Below are 18,777 nucleotides of genomic sequence, written 5' to 3'. Positions count from 1 at the left end.
AGTGGTGTAGAGGGATTGACATTTTTCCTTTGTGGGCGTATCTAAGCGTCCCGAACCCCCCTCGCTTTACGGAAATGTTGAAAGAATCCATTATGTATGTTGAAGAGTCATTTCCGTCACATCCAGAATCCGACAGAACACATTTCTCAACGGAATGAATAAATATGAATCCGAGAAAAAAACTCTTCGGATCAGTTAGTAACGAGTCTCCGACAAAGTAGCTCAAACACTTACATGTGAGCGTATTTGTACGGTACATTATCTTTTCGAAATGATTTATAAAAAATGGTGAACCGGCCTCAATTACGATAATTTATAAAATCATTACTATAAAAGTTGTATTTTTCAATACATTTTAGTGGTTTTCGAATTTCTTAAAAAAATCCTCTTAAAGACTTTAAAGCTACGTTTTTTTTACAACATTTTCAGTGTGTCCAAATACTTGTTCACAAAATCTGGATTATCTCCAATTACAGGAGATAATCCAGATAATTACATACTAATATAAGAGTTTCTGCTTAGTAAAAAGCTTCTTTACATCTCACCAATAGATGTCTCTAGTGAAGTTTTAGTGATTTAAGAACAAGGTTTATAAATTGGTTCATATATATAGAACTTGCAAGAATTTGAGTAGTGTGATTGTCAATAATGGGTAGAATTGATGAATGTTATACGTGTGTAAAGTGATCACTTAAACCAGCCTATGACAGTTGTCAGCCCCGTAAATGCCCGGACTTCCATATTTTTCTTCATCTTTGATGAGATGTCAAAAAATACTACGTTTTTCTAATCAAATGGTGTATTTTTTTTTGTAAAAAATATGGTGATCTACAAAAAAAACAGCTGAATTGCAGAATTCCAATAACATTTTTAGTAGAAATTTTTCAAAGCAAAGGACGATAAGTGAGTTGGTGCCATGTCTGGATTAAAATGATGGACCAGGGTATCAGGGTATTAGAAGAGTAGAAGAGTAGAAACAGCATAGTGGCCGTTATACAGGTAATCTCTGTAATGCTTGCCGCGGATAAAGCTGACATTATTTAGTAAAAGCCGTAAATAAAGCAAAAGCTGGACTTTATTTATTGCTTTGAGAAGAAAGCAGTACTTTGAAAAAGGAAATAATAACACGGTATCAAAGCAAACTTTCATCTCAAAGTACTCGGAAATATTTTTTTATTCGAACAATTTATGTTACTAAAGATTTGACTTTTAACTAAAAATAAAAAAAAGTAAACTTAGAAATTGTGTTGTATAATAAGCACACTACTTATGTTATTGCATATTGAATAATATTTACGTTTATACGTGAAAATATAAATGTTCACGATTTTTTACATAGATGAAAGAGAAAATGTGTGAGTATTTACCTGTCATAGACTGGTTAAGTGATCACGCGTGCAACATTCACCATTCTACCATTCTACCACATTTGACAACCACACTAGATATATATATATATATATATATATATATATATATATATATATATATATATATATATATATATATATATATATATATATATATATATATATATATATATATATATATATATATATATATATATATATATATATATATATATATATATATATATATATATATATATATATATATATATATATATATATATATATATATATTGTATTAGTGAACAAGTATTTGGATACTTTCAAAATATTGTTTTGAAATAATCGTTTGTTCAAAGTCTTTAATCTCCTTATGTTATTCACCGATTTCTTTGAAATTTTGATACAACGTTGCATCTAAATAGGAGCGTGTTTTTAAATGTCCTACGTAAAAACACCTGTGATAGGGGTTTTAACGTGTGACATGTTTTATATAAAAAAAACTTTTTTTGACTGTCATCTGTTGCAGCAGCGACAGCGACTCACGCAATACAAAACATTGCCCATAGCGGATCACTTGACGTTTGAAATGTTTTGATTGGATTGTTGTTTCATAAATTTTTAATATTTTCACTGCTTCACGAGTATTGTAAAATTAAATATTAGAAATGTGTACATAATTTTTATTTCATTTTCATTTACCCAGACTGAGCCAAAACAACGCGTGGCCGGGTAGGTCTTGTTTTATTTAAAATAACAATTAATTTTTGCTTTTTATTTTCCTATAATCGATTAATTTAATTTTAATTAAATCTTTACAAATTTTAAACGCTATCAACTATTGTTAATTTTAATATAGTTAGATCGAGAGAATTTAATTAACATATTAACCTATTAGGTGGTTAGGGCGAATTTACTCGCTCACTGTTGCCGTTTTCAAAAGGCAAGAAATACAAAATCAGCGAGTAAACTCGCTTTAGATTATGTCTGTTTTAAAAAAAAAAAATTAGGAAGAATTTGAAGAACCGATGTTACAAATATAATTCACATAAAAATGAAGTGGCAGACTTTTGTCCGCCTCCGTAGTGTAATGGTCAGCACGCTCGGCTACCGTTCTGGAGGTCCCGGGTTCGATTCCCAATAGGGGTAAAATAAATATAAGTGATTTTTTCACTGTAATATTTATTCAATATTACCATGGACTGGTACCTGAAGCGGAGGGCTGATCACCCTTCCTTCATGTATAAACGATCATTATAACACTGCGTTTATATGACACAGTGCCCTATGCACCATTGGGGTGCGGATAAGGGTTTTATTATTATTATTAAAACAAAGTAAGATATAAAGTGAGAGTCTTCGCCAAATAAAAGCTTTCCCTATTCCAACATAGATGGCCGTTATGAACTCATGTCTCACATGTTCCGTGTCACGAGTTTGATCAATATATCTAGATATGAAAAAAAAACGAGTACCGAAAATTTGAGTAGTGTGGTTGTTAATTATGGGTAGATTTGGTGAATGTTAAGGTTGTGCAAAGTGATCACATAACCAAGCTTATGACGGTCGTAAGCCATGTAAATATGGAGACTTTATTCTTCTTCACCTATGTTGAGATGTCAAAAATGAAAAAATAACTCCTAAGCGGGATAATCCAGATTTATGAACAAGTATTTGGACACAGTCAAAATGTTTTAAACAAGATTGGTTGGTTGGAAGATATTTCTTTTAAGCAAAAAGCCCCCCAATGTTCTTTTTTATTTTCTGTACATGAAGTTTAAATAAATAAATAAAGATTGCAATTTATCTATGTTGTGGATTTAACAAAGATTAACTTAAAAGCTTCGAACGACAGCTGACAGTCGATGGGCTACCAAGATTAGCCATGCTAATACCATACGGCACTTAAAGGGTTAACCCCCGTCTTGTAAGGAAGGTTTCCAGTTTAGGGTATTTTGGCAGAAAAAATAGTCTCAAAAATTTGTAGCTGAGTTATTTGTTCAAGTGCTCGAATGCTAAGCCCTTTAATACCTGCTCTTAATGTAATGTGAAGTACATCTATGATGCTATCAAATGATTCGAGCGACCCATCCTAACATTAATTACGGTCGAACGAATCATTTGTAATTTGCTGTGATTCACCCCAGTGGTCGGTTACAAAAATGACCATGTGTCTAAATAAGGGTTAAAAAAGGGTTTGTGGAGAAGGAAAATAAAGGGAAAAAAGTTTTTTGCGACTTTTTGTAACATACGCGTAAAAGTTGAATTATAATAATTAAAAAATATATGTAAAGCTCTTGCCAAACGCTTCATTTAAATCAACGTTAAAATGGTTTATGTAAAATTGTATATATAAAATATTTAATTTTTTAAAATGATTTTATTTCGTATAATTAAAGCATTGTTAACTTTGTGGTATGGTAATGTAACACTCTCCTTATCATTCATCGTTCACTTTGTGTAATACAAATTATATTTATAATTTGTATCACACAAAGTTATATTTCGGATTATATTTTGGAATTGTAGCGATTAAACATTTTTATTGGTAAATAAATAAAAAAATAGACTTCCATTGTTTATATTTTTTATAGTTAGCAAAATTATTGCTTAACTATAAGAAATTGCCTTGAAATTTCGACATAATGTTGCATTCAAATATCTCTTACAGGTATTTGAACAATTATATTATATTAATTACACCCTATTTACAATAATTACAGAAACATCTATTGAGAATTACAGCAACATGCAAAATCAAATTTTGATCATGACGGACAGCTTATACCTTGACTGATGCTAAAATAATGCATTCCCTCAGCTGTGAAATTAAACATTTTATAAATGCGTGCTATCTCATTTCTTTTTTTTCCATTTTTAATTAATGTTTTACTTAGTAAATACCACTATTTCTTAAAATCTACTGTGACATGTGTTTCGATGCATTTCGCATCATTTTCAAACACCGTATACGGTGTTTGAAAATGACAGTAGATTTTAAGAAATAGTGGTATTTAATTAGTAAAACATTAATTAAAAATGGATAGATTTTACCACAAAGTGACTGCCGAATCAATTAATAAAATTCTTTATTTTCCATTAATCAGACAGGGTAAAAGTGACGTGCAGCCGGAAACAAGTAGTATAAAATAAAAATAAACCTTTCATTTTATCGGCGTACTATTGAAAAAGGCTGTATTAATAGATATCAATATTTTACGAGAAGTAATGGAATATTTTTACTTATTTTATTTATTGTTTCGGCATTAACTTTGTGGTAAGACATGTTACAATAATTAAAGAAAACACTTCGTTTTTTACCACTTGAGTTTAATTATAGACTACATGTTTCAGAAGCTAAACTTCCATCATTCAGGTCTGTATAATAACTAAAATATAAAATATAAAATTGTTCTATAAATAAGGATAGGGGGAAAGTAAGGGGAAGGGGTTAGTCAAGGAACGGAGTTTGAAAACAAAGGAAAAATTGAAAGCAATGGCGAAGAATTTTGAAACAATATATTATTTAATAAATTATTATTAGAATTCAGGTTTTTTTGTATTTCTAAATTTTCAAGATAATTCATAATTTGGCCTTTATATGGAACAAGGTGTAATAATTTACGTATAAAAATATATGGATGTTCACGTTCCGCGCATAATTTGCAAACCATCCCTTATCCCTCATCATATAATCTCCCTTAAATGTAACGATCGTTCATAGTAATATTACGCAGATTTGATATAAATCTTTGATCTTATAAAAGGAACAATCAGTTTTCTTTATCCTTGTTAAATCTTACATTTTTCATTTTATAAAGAGATGCAATAAAAGTAAGGATATTGAATTTGTACGAAAAGTATGTCTGAAATTTAAATATGAAATTATTACGGAGAGGCGTTGTGAATAAAAATGATATTTTTTCTTTTCGGTTTGATTTTTTTTTTCAAATATGATTTACATACAAGGGTTGGGGCATAAAGTCTCCCTCGCTTTGGCGGGTCATTGCGCGAGCTTTTGAGCCACGGGAGAGGCTGTATTGGGATCTCAAATTAACTTATCCCAGGTAGCCTTTATTAGTCAACGCAGCTTGGTTAGATGAGTTTCGTGCATTTGCTTTCGAAGCGTTTATTAATAACAATAATTCCATGAATGGTTCACTCACAAAATGAACTTACATTCACAAGTGGTAAAAAAAACTGAATTTCCTTTACTGGGTAGAAAATAACACAGTATTTGGATACACTCAAAATGTTGTAAATAAATTAACCGATTAGAATATAAATTAAAATAATAAAAATGAAAATGTTTTTTTTCTGGGGTTTCTCATGTATGTGACTATAATCCAAAATTCGGACCTCACATACTAATAAAAGTGTTTCTGCTGAATAAAATGCTTCTTTCATAGATGTCTCTAGTGAAGTTCTAGTGATTCAAGCACAATGTTTCAAAATTGGATCATATATATATATATATATATATATATATATATATATATATATATATATATATATATATATATATATATATATAAATATATATATATATATATATATATATATAAATATATATATATATATATATATATATATATATATATATATATATATATTTATATATATACACATATATATATATATATATATATATATATATATTTTTTTTTTTTATGTATATAAATATATGTACATATGTATATATATATACAATGTCCAGACTTCCATATTCTTCTTCATCTTTGATGAGATGTCAATTTTTTTTTCTGAATCTTAGATTATAATCACATACATGAGAAACGCCACAAAATATTATTTTCATTTTATTATTTTGCCGTATGATTTAACCAGTTAATTTATTTACACATTTTGAGTTTGTCCAAATACTTGTTCACAAATCTGGATTATCTCCAATGAGTTATTTTCATATTATTTACAGGTTTAAAAAATATATTGAGTGGACACACTCAATATGTTGTAAAACGAATCGTTATCAGCCACCATACTGAAAGGATACACGTTTATGTTTTGTAGTATACGAAGTATTATGGTATGGGTATATTGGTAGGTACTGAGCGACGGTAATTTGACGGTAGAGTATACAAAATGAAGATCCGCTCTCTAGATGGAAATGTATTTTTGGTATGAAATTTCCATGAAAATGGTAAATTTTAACATGTTTGTTATTTTCACTCAAATACACAGAATATTCAATTTTATATTTTGTTGTTGTTTGTTTTTGATTTACGTTTTCCGTTTTTTATTAGGTAAGAACAGTGGTCGGAAAAATTATTAGTCAACAGCGACAAATATTACATTCACAGTACAACGATTGAGTTTTTTTTTGAGTACCAGTTTTTTTCACACTTAAAACGATATCGGTAGGTATACTGTTAATTAAATTAATAAAAGTTTAATCCTTTTATTTACCTATGGATACATTAAATAAACCCGATATCATGCTTGAAAATAAACTTTAATTAAAAATAAATTTATTGGTATAAATACATTGTGCGTAAGGTATCTATAAAATTAATTCGAGATAATGCTTTGCATCTCCTACAAAAAATGTGAAGTTTTAATGTGGTAGTTTTTATTTTTAAATACGTTTCCAGATTTTTAACAATGATATGCTCTTTGGTAACCTATATAGAAATACAAGATACAAAAACAAAAACAAAAAACATATCAAACAAACTACGCCTGTCCGGGAGTATGGACGTAAATGAACGTAAGGAAATTTCGAATAGATGTTTTTAATTTTTTTTTTTAAAACATAAGTATATCGTATCTTCATAATATTTACTATAGTCGATTTAATGAAAAAAAAATTTTTTTCTTGTAAAAAGAACCTACTCCCCAGAGAAAGTCCGACAACAATTTTCATACTCCCGGAAAGGTTAAGACATACCTCTTAGGGTCAAAAAACTTTGATAATCTTGCAACAAAGTTATACAACCTGCTTTATTTAACTGTAAAGTCATTAAAAATAGAAATGTTAAATAAAAGAGCTATTCGTAAATAGAAAAAAGAAGTGGGTAGATTTGAAATTTTACTCTGATTTTTTACATAAGGTATTACCAGATCGCAACATTCGGCCGTATCGTATTTGATTGCATGTCATAAAACAATTTATAATCTTTCATGAAAATATTATAAATTAATATCGTAAAATGTGCCCTCGCCACGGGAATACTAGTGAGGACACATTATTGTAATTTATAATAATTTGTACGATGAAATAAAAAAAAAAGAATTTCAAGCCACTCTTGAGAAGGATCATGTTCTTTAAAAATGTTCGCATAAATATGTAAAACTAAGATAAAAATCAAGCGTTTGCTTATATGTTTATATTGATCAAAAGAATCAGGAATACTTTTCTAGATATTCATCATGTCATCAAGTCTTCCTCCATAGATCTTACAAAGCAGGTCATTTGAGCTGTAAACAAAGCTCACGTGCCTTTTTCGTCAATGTTTCCATATCAGCACAGGCTATCGGACGTACACATTTGTGGCTGAGCCGCACACAAGGGGCCAAAGAGCCGCATGCGGGGGGCGAGCCGCAGTTTGACGACCTCCGGGTTAGTATAGAGTTAGGATTAATGTAAAAGTAGGTAATACGAAAGCGTATCATCAGCTGTATTGGAATCTTTGGTTGGAGACTGGCTTTGTTTGGATGATTCGTTCCTAATCTCTATTCTCCCCAAACTAACATTGACACGTTTTCCTGATTAATGAAAACAAAGAGGTTTTGAACTCCGAACAGTAAATCGTTATCATAGTACATATGTATGCTAAAAAGGGAATAGTTTTGCAATAGGTGTATGGAATGTTATATTAATAAAACTTCTTTTTAACCATATCCGCTTCTTATGTGGAGTATATGGAGTCCACAAATTGTCTCTAGGCTCTTCAGTCGGCTGCCAGCTCCCTTACATCCTCCCAATTCAGGTCCGCGTCCCGAAGTTCAGACGAGAGCTACCGACAAATACTGTCAGCGGTGGTTGTCCTGAACCGCGCGACCTTATTTATTTATGATAAAATTAAAACCAGTTTAGTTTCTCATATGAATATTCTTATTTTTCTTACTCGTATTTCTCATAACAGAGGCTTACGACCTCGTTACAATCTCGAGTATGTAATTTCTCTCCATCTTTTCCTGTCACAAGAAAAGAGGAAGATAACGAAGCTCTATATAGCTATCAAGACTGAACACACATGTTAATTGTCGTAGTTAACCCGTAACACAAATGCGTATTTTGAGGTCGTCAGTATGGCCAACATTAAAGAGCATAACGTATTCTTTTGACATCTGATATTATCATGGCGTTTTGAGCTCGTCAGTATGGCCAACATTAAAAAGCATAACGTACATTTTTGGCATCTGATATTATCAGGGCGTAGATCTGCCATCAGGATGAGGAAAATGTCCCAGCATAAATATATTTTCGATCGTAAGGTATTTTTTCTATTGAAAGTTCCCAACCGCATTGATATAGATACAGATAGATACAGATATAGATACAGATTGATATAGATATATCTGATACAGATGCATCTAGGCTTCCTGGCAGACCCTCAAATTCCTGACAGATTAGTCGTTAAAATAAATTTAACTCAAGTGATAAAAAACAAGTGTTCTCATTTACAATTTTAAAAGTTTTGCATTAAAAATATTGACCCCAGTATCTGAAATCTTTAATTTGAATATTTAAATAATTGTTTATCAAAAAAAAAATACTGAAACGGATGTTAAACGGCATGGGGTTGATAGAATGATAATTCAGAGATAAAAAAAAACTGATTGAATGGGACTGATTGGGAATCGACTACATCTGGATTTGAATGTAAAGTGCAAAAAATCCACAAAGCAAATTGTGCTCCGATTTTCCATCTCGCCTCGGATCTGGAAATTTAGCTTTAAAGGGTTTTCCATTGTGCGCAGTATGCAGTGTGCATCAACCCTTTGATGCTATTTCAATTAAATGCACCGGCTTTTGACGTCCGTCGCCGGTCGTCATATTAACCTACTCAGGCCGCACCACCCAATATCTGCTGATCAAAGCTTGGCTTCATTCCTTTCAAATGGTAATCGTGCTTCAAGACTAATACTTATCGTAAAAATACCTTTTAATATATCCTTGGTGCAAAGTACATTTTATCCGAAGAATTCGGCATTTTCTTGACTGTAAGTTAAAAAAAAATATTAAGTTTCTTGAATATTTTTCGCAGATACTTTGTGGCACATTTTATAAACTTTGTTAAATAAAACAACTTTGTTTTAACCACTTTTAATTGGTACACTTATATCAACTTAAGCTTATAACTATTTGCAGTTATAAGCTTAAGTTGGAAAATAAAGTTATTTTATTTATAGTTATTACTTTTTAATTAACTATAACCTTACTATGATTATTTCAATGTTTTAGAATTAGTACATAAACCCTGATGATGACAAAGTTCTTGTTGATACCGGTTGGAAAAAGTGCACCAGTAAAAAGTGGTTATAACAAAGTTGTTTTATTTTATAAAGTTTAAATTATTAGGTGCCTAAGAAAATTCTCCTTGCTAAGGATTTATAGCATATTCAGTTATGTCTTAAAAATAATTAAGTTTATAGTAAATAATACATGAATCAGGTTGATCCTCAAAAACAATACAATTGATACAATACAATACGATAGATACAATGGATTCAACATCTTATATCAATCAAGATTTGCCACATAGTTCATTTACTCGTCTTATTCATCTTATCATATTTTCTAAATAAGGCACGATTAAATCTGATAGATTTTTATTCCCTATTGCCTCATCAATTTTTGTCAATTGCAAACATTTTTCGCACATTCTGTTTCCCATTTAAATATTTCTTTTTTAAAAATTAGACATATCCTAAAATCATCACATTCACAAAAAGAGTGTTGTCTAATTTTAAACGGAAGAGGTATTCTCGAAATGCTCCATGACCCGAAATTTTTATTTATATTTTTATAAGTTAAATGCAAGTATGGAGATTGGCTTAAAGTTGCTTATCCACTATGCTCGCGAGAAAGTTCTGCTTTACGAACAAGAAATCTAGCTACGGCTTTTGCAACATCACTTATCATGGCCCTACTTAGGCTTCTACTTTATAAGTTTTATAGCCTAGACCTACTTGTGAGTGGATTTACTCTTTATGTTTAAAGTTACTAAAACTTCATGTATAACGCTAGGCAAAAACACTCGCTACGATTTCTCCTACTGGATGATCCGAGGGTGTAACGGTTTGCGATCCATCAACAGTTACCCATTCTAATTGAATCTGACTGCAAACACATGTGAACAATGCAATCTACACTGCAGAATACGTGTTTTTGAGATTGTTTTATGCTAAACCCTTCCATTGGAGAAGTTGTAGCGACAATATCGAGAAAATCGGGCTGTAACTATCATCGTGCACCCTATTAGCAGAGAAATATGAAAAAAACTACTTAGCAGACACCTAACCACAGGATTACAACCCGACATATAAGGGGTTAAAGATTACGTTCATAATATTTTCAGTATGTCCAAATTTTTATACACAATCTTTGGATTTGCTCCACTTAGAAGTAATTTATATTTTATTGATATTTCAACAAAGAAAAAGAAGAATATGAAACTTGAGGTACTTCAGCAAGGTGTTTTAATATCAATTGGTGAATGGTTTTTGAAATTAAGCACAGTAATGAAGGATTCTGTTAATAAAAACTTACTGATTTCAATAATAGTTGTTGCCAATGATGTAACATATGGTAGATCTTTTCAATTGAAGCATAAATATAACTTCCGAAGTTTTAGTAGTGTAGTAGTCAATTATGGGTTGAATGGTGAATGTAACGCAGTGTACAAAGTGATCATGTAAGCCCTATAAATGCCCAAGCTTCAATATTCCTCATCATCTATGTATATATTATATGTAAAGAAACATAAGTATTTCTTGAATGTTTTTCGCAGATACTTTGTGGCACATTTTATGAACTTTATAAAACTAAACAACTTTGTTGTAACCACTTTTTTATTATAAGTACACTTTGACCTAACGGTTTCGACAAGAACCTTGTCATAATCAGGGTTTACTAAAGTCTTAAACATTAAAAACATTAAAATACTCATAATTAATTACGTTCCCTTCCAAATTTTAGAATTAAGGTTTTGGTAACGGAATGATATTAATTATGAGTATTTTAATGTTTTAAAATTTAATAAACCCTGATGATGCAAGGTTCTTGTCGAAACCGGTAGGTATAAAGGTGAAGTGTACTAATAATAAAAAAGTGGTTAAAACAAAGTTGTTCATAATTTAGTTTGCAATTGAGGAGAATCGAATCCACGATACCAGTTTCGCAAATGTGTGTCTCCCCAACTGCACCACGGCGCCTGTCAAATTTCAACAATTATAGTTTTTTCTTTGTTTACCGCCTATCCTCGCCCGGATGGTACATACTTCAAAGCATCAGACCGTAGTCAGTCCTACAAACTTCCAGATTCTCATATTCTTCTTCATCTATGTTGAGACGTCGATAATAATCTTAACAGAAAACAAATTATTTTACTAACCAAGCTTGGTATTTGTAATCATTTTCAATTGTTCGACGTTGGTTACGACGAAAATCAATGCTAGTCAAATAAAATTCATGTGGGAAAAATTACATAGTTGTTATTTCATTCTATAATTGTGTGACAGATGAATAAATTCCTTGACTACAGTTTCAAAACGGATGAGTAATGTGAAAAAATATTCATAACGTTAATTGAAAAGTAAAGTTTCGTATGACTCAAGGAAGCTTTTGGATTTAGTTAAACTTCTGGTGGCTAAAAGTTAAAGTACCCAGGTGAAAACAACGTTATGTACCTTCACAAATTTATAAGTAAGGTAATAATTTATATGACACGCTCGTGTACATTGTATATACAATACACTTACATATCTGTTTATATGTAGGTATGTATGTAATTGTAATGTGGCTGTATATGAGGAAAAATATATTTCAAAGAATATGAAGTCCAACCGGAGAAAATAAATATACAAGTAAATTATTATTATATTTTTACTTTTTTTTTTACATAAATGTAAGTATGTAACCACTCACACAGATTTTTGACTACCGGTTTCGATACGTATCAGTTTCTTCATCTTAGTCAAAATATGTCGGGATATTATAAGGAGTGGGTGGCGACAGGTGTAGTGGTTGTCCTGACGATGAAACGGGTACACAAAAATCTCGGTGAGAGTTTTATAATATTACATGTATATAAAGTAATCACTTAACTAGCCCATGGTAGGTCGTAAGCCCTGTAAGTGCCCAGACATCCCTATTCTTCTTTACCAATGTTGGGAAGTCAAAAAAAAATTACCCCCCCCAGGGAATCGACCTCAGGACTTACAACATAGTAGTTAAACACCGTAACCACAGTATGAAGACGGTAAATTGTAAAAAGCACACGCAATAAACATAAATTTCTCACCCCTAGACATTTTTCCTCATTTTGAAAAAAGGGAACTGAAATGATATTCTGTTATTTTATCCGACATGTTTAATGGAAACGTGGATTTTATTTAATATACAGGAATACTAAAATACTCCTTATATTCTAGAATATGAGTCCCGTTATTAAAATTTGAGACCGGGCTGGTGCTCGCTCAACGGGTAGAAAGTGGAATATTTAATAAACAATGCTTTTCCCTTTAGCTTTGAACGAATGAGAATAATGGGGATGCATGCTATTATTTACAAGTGGCTCATGCTATTATTAACAAGTGTTGGTCGAATCTAGTACACTCGACTAACACAGACCAGACTAACAATATACCTTATGAGCATGCATACGAACACTCTAGTTTAAATTCGGCTTATATTTTCATAGTGCCTAAAATATTTAAATATATGTATTTTGAAATGAGCATTTAAAAGAAACCGTTTAATTTTACATAATAAAAAAATAACTATGAAGTTGCCTTTGATAGGTCATAAGCCCTGTAAATACCCAGTTTTTTAGTTTTTTCACTTTCATTGAGATGATATCGTGATTATTGTACTAATTTTTATTCTGACATTTCTTGGTAGAACTGAATTTTATATAAAAAATAAACCTATGTATGTAGTTTTTTCAACATAAATTTAATTCCACCTGTGAGCGGGTTTTGTCGTTACCGTCATCATCACCAAGTCACTGGTCGAATAAAATTTATGTGGGAAAAATTACATAGTTTTAATTTTATTAAATAAAATACACAATCACTCATTTCACTCCCATAAATTAAAATTATTACACCTTGTTCCATATAAAGGCCAAATTATGAATTATCTTGAAAATTTAGAAATACAAAAAAACCTGAATTCTAATAATAATTTATTAAATAATATATTGTTTCAAAATTCTTCGCCATTGCTTTCAATTTTTCCTCTGTTTTCAAACTCCGTTCCTTGACTAACCCCTTCCCCTTACTTTCCCCTCTCCTTATTTATAGAACAATTTTATATTTTATATTTTTGTTATTATACAGACCTGAATGATGGAAGTTTAGCTTCTGAAACATGTAGTCTATAATAAAACTCAAGTGGTAAAAAACGAAGTGTTTTCTTTAATTATTGTAAATAAAATACAGTTCCACCAAGAAACTTTAAAAAAAGTTTCATTTTTCATTTTATCATCTTAACAAAGATGAATCATATATGAAAATCTTGATTGTTAGAGGGCTATTAATCTATCATAGACTGGTTAAGTGATCACTTTATACACTTGAAACATTCAACATTCTACCCATGATTGACAACCAATATGTATGTATAATAACTCGGTTAGGATCTTGCATACATTTGAACAAAAGGGTTTCTGATAATTAAAAGCTTTCTCAAATCAATTATAGATGCTGCCGCAAACTCAAATATGAAGTGACATGAAGTTTTTGCTATATGTATGAGCTCCAAAAAATTTAGTAGTGTGGTTGTCAATCATGGGTAGAATGGTGAATGTTACACGTGTTTAAAGTGATCATTTAAACTAGGCCATGACGGTCGTGAGCCCTGTAAATACCCAGACTTCCATATTTTTCTTTGTCTTTTTTGAGATTCCAAAAATGTGTATATTTTTATTGATATTCCGAAAAGTTATCACGTTATTTTATTGCTGGGTAATATATCCAAAATTAAACACGGTTATTGGATTGAGTTCTACTTTATTTACATACATGATATGTGGCGCATTTCGTCTTATTAAGGTAACACTCTAGAGTATGGAATTCTACCATCTGTCTGCAGTTACAATAAATACGTTGTTGTATGTTATAAATACTCAATTCAGGATGATGATACAAGTATGACACTTTATAATATGGTCGGCGCCTAATCCAATTCGCTTCAACTCGCGTGTTATACGTCAAATGAATTCATAGCGTGTGCTTTATGGCGTCCTTTGACGGCTGTAAAAACGTCACTCACGCTTTCTTTCAGATTTAACGACGCGAAGTTTTACGCCACGTGACACTTTTCCAGAATAACACTTAGGAAACATCCCCCACCCCAGGTAGTTGGAAAATCGTAAATTTACATAGTTTATCACTGCGAGAGGCAAACTCAATTACGTTTGTTATGTCGAGAAATCAAAATTTATTACTATCAGCATTTTCGAGAAGATCAGCGGAACTTAATATTTATTTCGTGTTTTTTCGGAGACAAAATTTCACTTAGGCAGACCGTTATGCAAATTCTTACCATAATTGAATTAGTTAGATATCTCCTTCATCCCCTTATCATCACATTTGGGCTGGCATCTCTTGTGATAAATTTTATACGTCCCGCTTTCAATTCACTTCCTCTCTGAAGCTACTATTTATTGCGGGTTTATTTAATCGCTTTTTTTTTTTAAATACAACAACAACGCCTTGTTTGAAAACGTAAAAAAAAAACAAAATAATAATTACTCTGCAAAAACCATTAGTTTTAAATAATGTGAGATTAAAAAACTTAATGTGAGTTTAACGTATTCGTACCTACATAAATGAATATTAAGTAATTTATGTACCTCGCAATCTGAATCGTACATGTTTTTTTCATCACACATGTAATTAAAAATTAACTTTTGTAATAATTTTCCCTTACTGAGGTTTCTTAATACTTATGTATAAAACTATATGAAAAGAAATTTGTTTATGACGGGCAATTAAATACGACATAAACGAATGAAATCTTAATCCTACCTTCATCTTATCCATTAAAAAATAGCTCTTATTTGCTTAGTTTTTAAAATATTTTATAGACAATACAAGCACATTGTACAACTTTATTGCATAAAAATTTACTTTCTTTTAACCAAAAAAAGGAATATATGTTTTGCTTGTTGTTCTTTTTACAAATATTTTTTTTGTAAAAAATAAATATTTGTGTTTTAATTATATACGAAAATTCTTCAATTTCATACTATTTATGTGACCTAAGCGACTCATTATTAGAAATAGGTATCAAAGTGTGGTAGAGTGGATTCGAACCGAGAAACTCTGACTCAAGAGTCCGCGACACTAACTACGGAACTGCAACCCGACACACATTATACAAATCTACTTTTTGCTTTTTAATGATGATTCTTCTTCTCCTTCTAACCCTTATCCTCATCTGATGATGCATCGTATCATATATGCCTACGCAGTATTCTCTTACTCTTTAATTGCATGAAGAAAATGTGATCAATCTTGCGCTTCTTGTAGCAGTCTTGGGTATTATAAAATAAAAATGAGAGTGAAAATCATTTGAATTTATTTACACCCCCTGGGTACTGAGCCCGGGACCTCCAACACGGTAGCCAAACGTGCTTACCGATACACTATGCAAGGGGAAATTGAATGATAATTTCAAAATATAATATTTTTTTATTATAACTTAAGAGGTAAATTGTTTATCATTCAAACAATGAGCATATTTTTGAAGTACAAATTATGAGAATTATTTATACCACACTAAATTTAGCACAAGTTGATATCGCTCACTCCTTTCAAGAACGTCATAAATCAAAAATCGTCAATATTCAGTTGTGCATGTTTTCGGAATGCCCAGAAAATGTACTATATCCCAGAAAAAGAGGCATATTTTAAACTTAATATTTACCCGCTACAGGGCAGAAAGTGTTGTTTTTGCATTTAGAAGAAAAGGTTTTGTTTAATTATTTTTTTAAATATACTAAATATTTTTCAAATGGAGGAAAAACCTTCAGGTTTTATCTGAAAAGATATGTTGTACAGTAAAAACTTCAATAAGTGGCTTGATATTTATTTTTAATGCATTGTATTATATTTTTAAACTTTAAAAACGTTCTCCTGAAAAATCAAGTTTTTTGATTTATGACGTTCTTGAAAGGAGTGAGCGATATGTATTGGTGTTTATTTTAATACCAAATATTCATTGTGTGTAATTTTCTTTTGATACCGAAAATGGGATTTGAGTGATGATTTCATAAGGAAATATCTGTCATAAAGTGTAGTTTCCCAAAACTAATCAAATAGATTCCATTTTAACGCAAACTTTTATATTTTTCAAATTGTTCAGTATATAGCACACCATATTAATATTGAATATTAAAACAAGATTTATAATACTCAAAACTTGGTTACCTTCATGTATTACTTTCAATGAAATATCAAGTACCATATTTGAATGTCATAATTATTCGCGTGAGCAAATAACAAAACAGGGATAGTTGGTTTTGACAGCCACAGAAACGTATTTAAGTAAAACTTAAGTGGAAATGTTCGTATGTACACATTTAGTTAAATTAGGGGTAAATTGTTGAGTCTTCTGACCTGTACTCTATAATTACGGGCCTGCTTTATGATGCCGTTTGTCAGTCCCATATTAAATTCTATGTAAAGGCACGCAGAATAACATTACTCGACATGAGTTATGCTTTCGTTATACATACACACGTAAAACAATGCTACATATGGTAAGCCCGTGTACAATGTTAGAATTATGTACGGAAACTTGCAATCAAAATTAATTAAAAATATAATAGTTCGAGTTAGTTAGTTTAAAAATATAAAATTCGGTATTTGGTCAAAATACAATATTCTTCTTCTTCTTCTTCTACTTCTTTTTCATGAGCCCTCTGACCTCACTGCTGGATATAGGCCTCTTCACCTTCTTTCCATTTTCTCCGTTTGATTGCTGCTTGCAGACAGTTTTTACCCCCCACAGCGACTATGTCGTCGGACTATGTACAGTATAATGAACTAACTAAAGTAAGTTCATTAGACTGTACATAGTCCGACAGTCTAATGATAAAAATATAATTAAAAAATTAAAAGATAAAAAAAACAGTCTAATATTAAAACATAATTAAAAAATAAAAAGACAAAAAAATGTATGAGACTCCTAGTAAAATACAATATTGTCCATGTGATTGTCATTTGTAGAATTCTTCCCAATACACAGGAGTTAATTAATTGATTCGACAGTCACTTTTATGGTAATATTTATTCATTTAAATTTCACTTGGTAAATACTACTATTTCTGAAAATCTATTGTAACACGTGTTTCGATGCATCCACCATATGTGAAGCTAATTTTAAATTTAAAAGTTGTGTGAGTTGTGGATAAAGATAGGGTAGGACAACAGATGACGCTGCCATTACCGTTAAAAAAATCTCTTTAATTTTATCAATATTTTAACATGTATTGTGCAACGTTGTGTCAAATTTCAAAGCAAATGATGAACCATTTTTGGTATAAAAACATTTTTAATCAAACCAAAATTAACATATTATTTTATTATAGATTTTAGTACAAACAAATTAAATATGTTTAATTTATGAAATTTATGGATACTCCGTGTAGAATAGTTATTATTATTTACAAAAAAATTATACTATTAAAAGTATTTGTTCCAATTGTATAATTTGACTTTACATAGTTAAATATCTGGTAACTCTTTTTTAAATCAAAATGTGTAGCAAAATCATAAGTTAGGTTTTGCTCGAATCCAATAAATTTAGCCGACATCAAGAAATTCAATATTACACACTAGTGATGCGAATAATGGGTAATGGATATGTTCGATCAGTGATAAAATCGGTCAAGGATATAATCAATTAATTATCTCATTTTCGATATTGGTGAAAGTAATCGGCTTTGGAAAAACCTCAACCGTAAAATGGGAAATTAAAAGCAAACAAACTTATCTTATTATTAGTTTTTTTTGCTAATCATATATTTATTATTATTTTATTCATTTAATTTCTAATTTTACATTACTAACTAACCATTTCGCCGCTTCAAGCAGGGGTAGGCAGAGATAATAGAATGCCATACCAATTTGATTTTGCAAATAATCTTCGCCTTTTCTACATTCATGCATTTCCTTAATCATACCCACCCATTATTCCAACTCCTGACCTGACTACTATCAAGTATTTGAA

General features: G+C 30.6%; 1 protein-coding gene across 1 annotated transcript in view; it reads left to right on the top strand.

The window, feature by feature from the left end:
• Window positions 1–18,777, top strand: part of LOC148311974 (dipeptidase 1-like) — a 121,542-nt gene that overhangs the window by 35,357 nt on the left and 67,408 nt on the right. The gene's annotated exons all lie outside the window — the stretch shown is intronic.

This window comes from Brachycentrus maculatus, unplaced genomic scaffold (genome assembly GCF_059751285.1).
Source record: "Brachycentrus maculatus isolate JH-2025_06_01 unplaced genomic scaffold, ASM5975128v1 h1tg000054l, whole genome shotgun sequence".
Classification (NCBI taxonomy): domain Eukaryota; kingdom Metazoa; phylum Arthropoda; class Insecta; order Trichoptera; family Brachycentridae; genus Brachycentrus; species Brachycentrus maculatus.
This window is presented reverse-complemented; position numbering and strand designations above follow the sequence as displayed.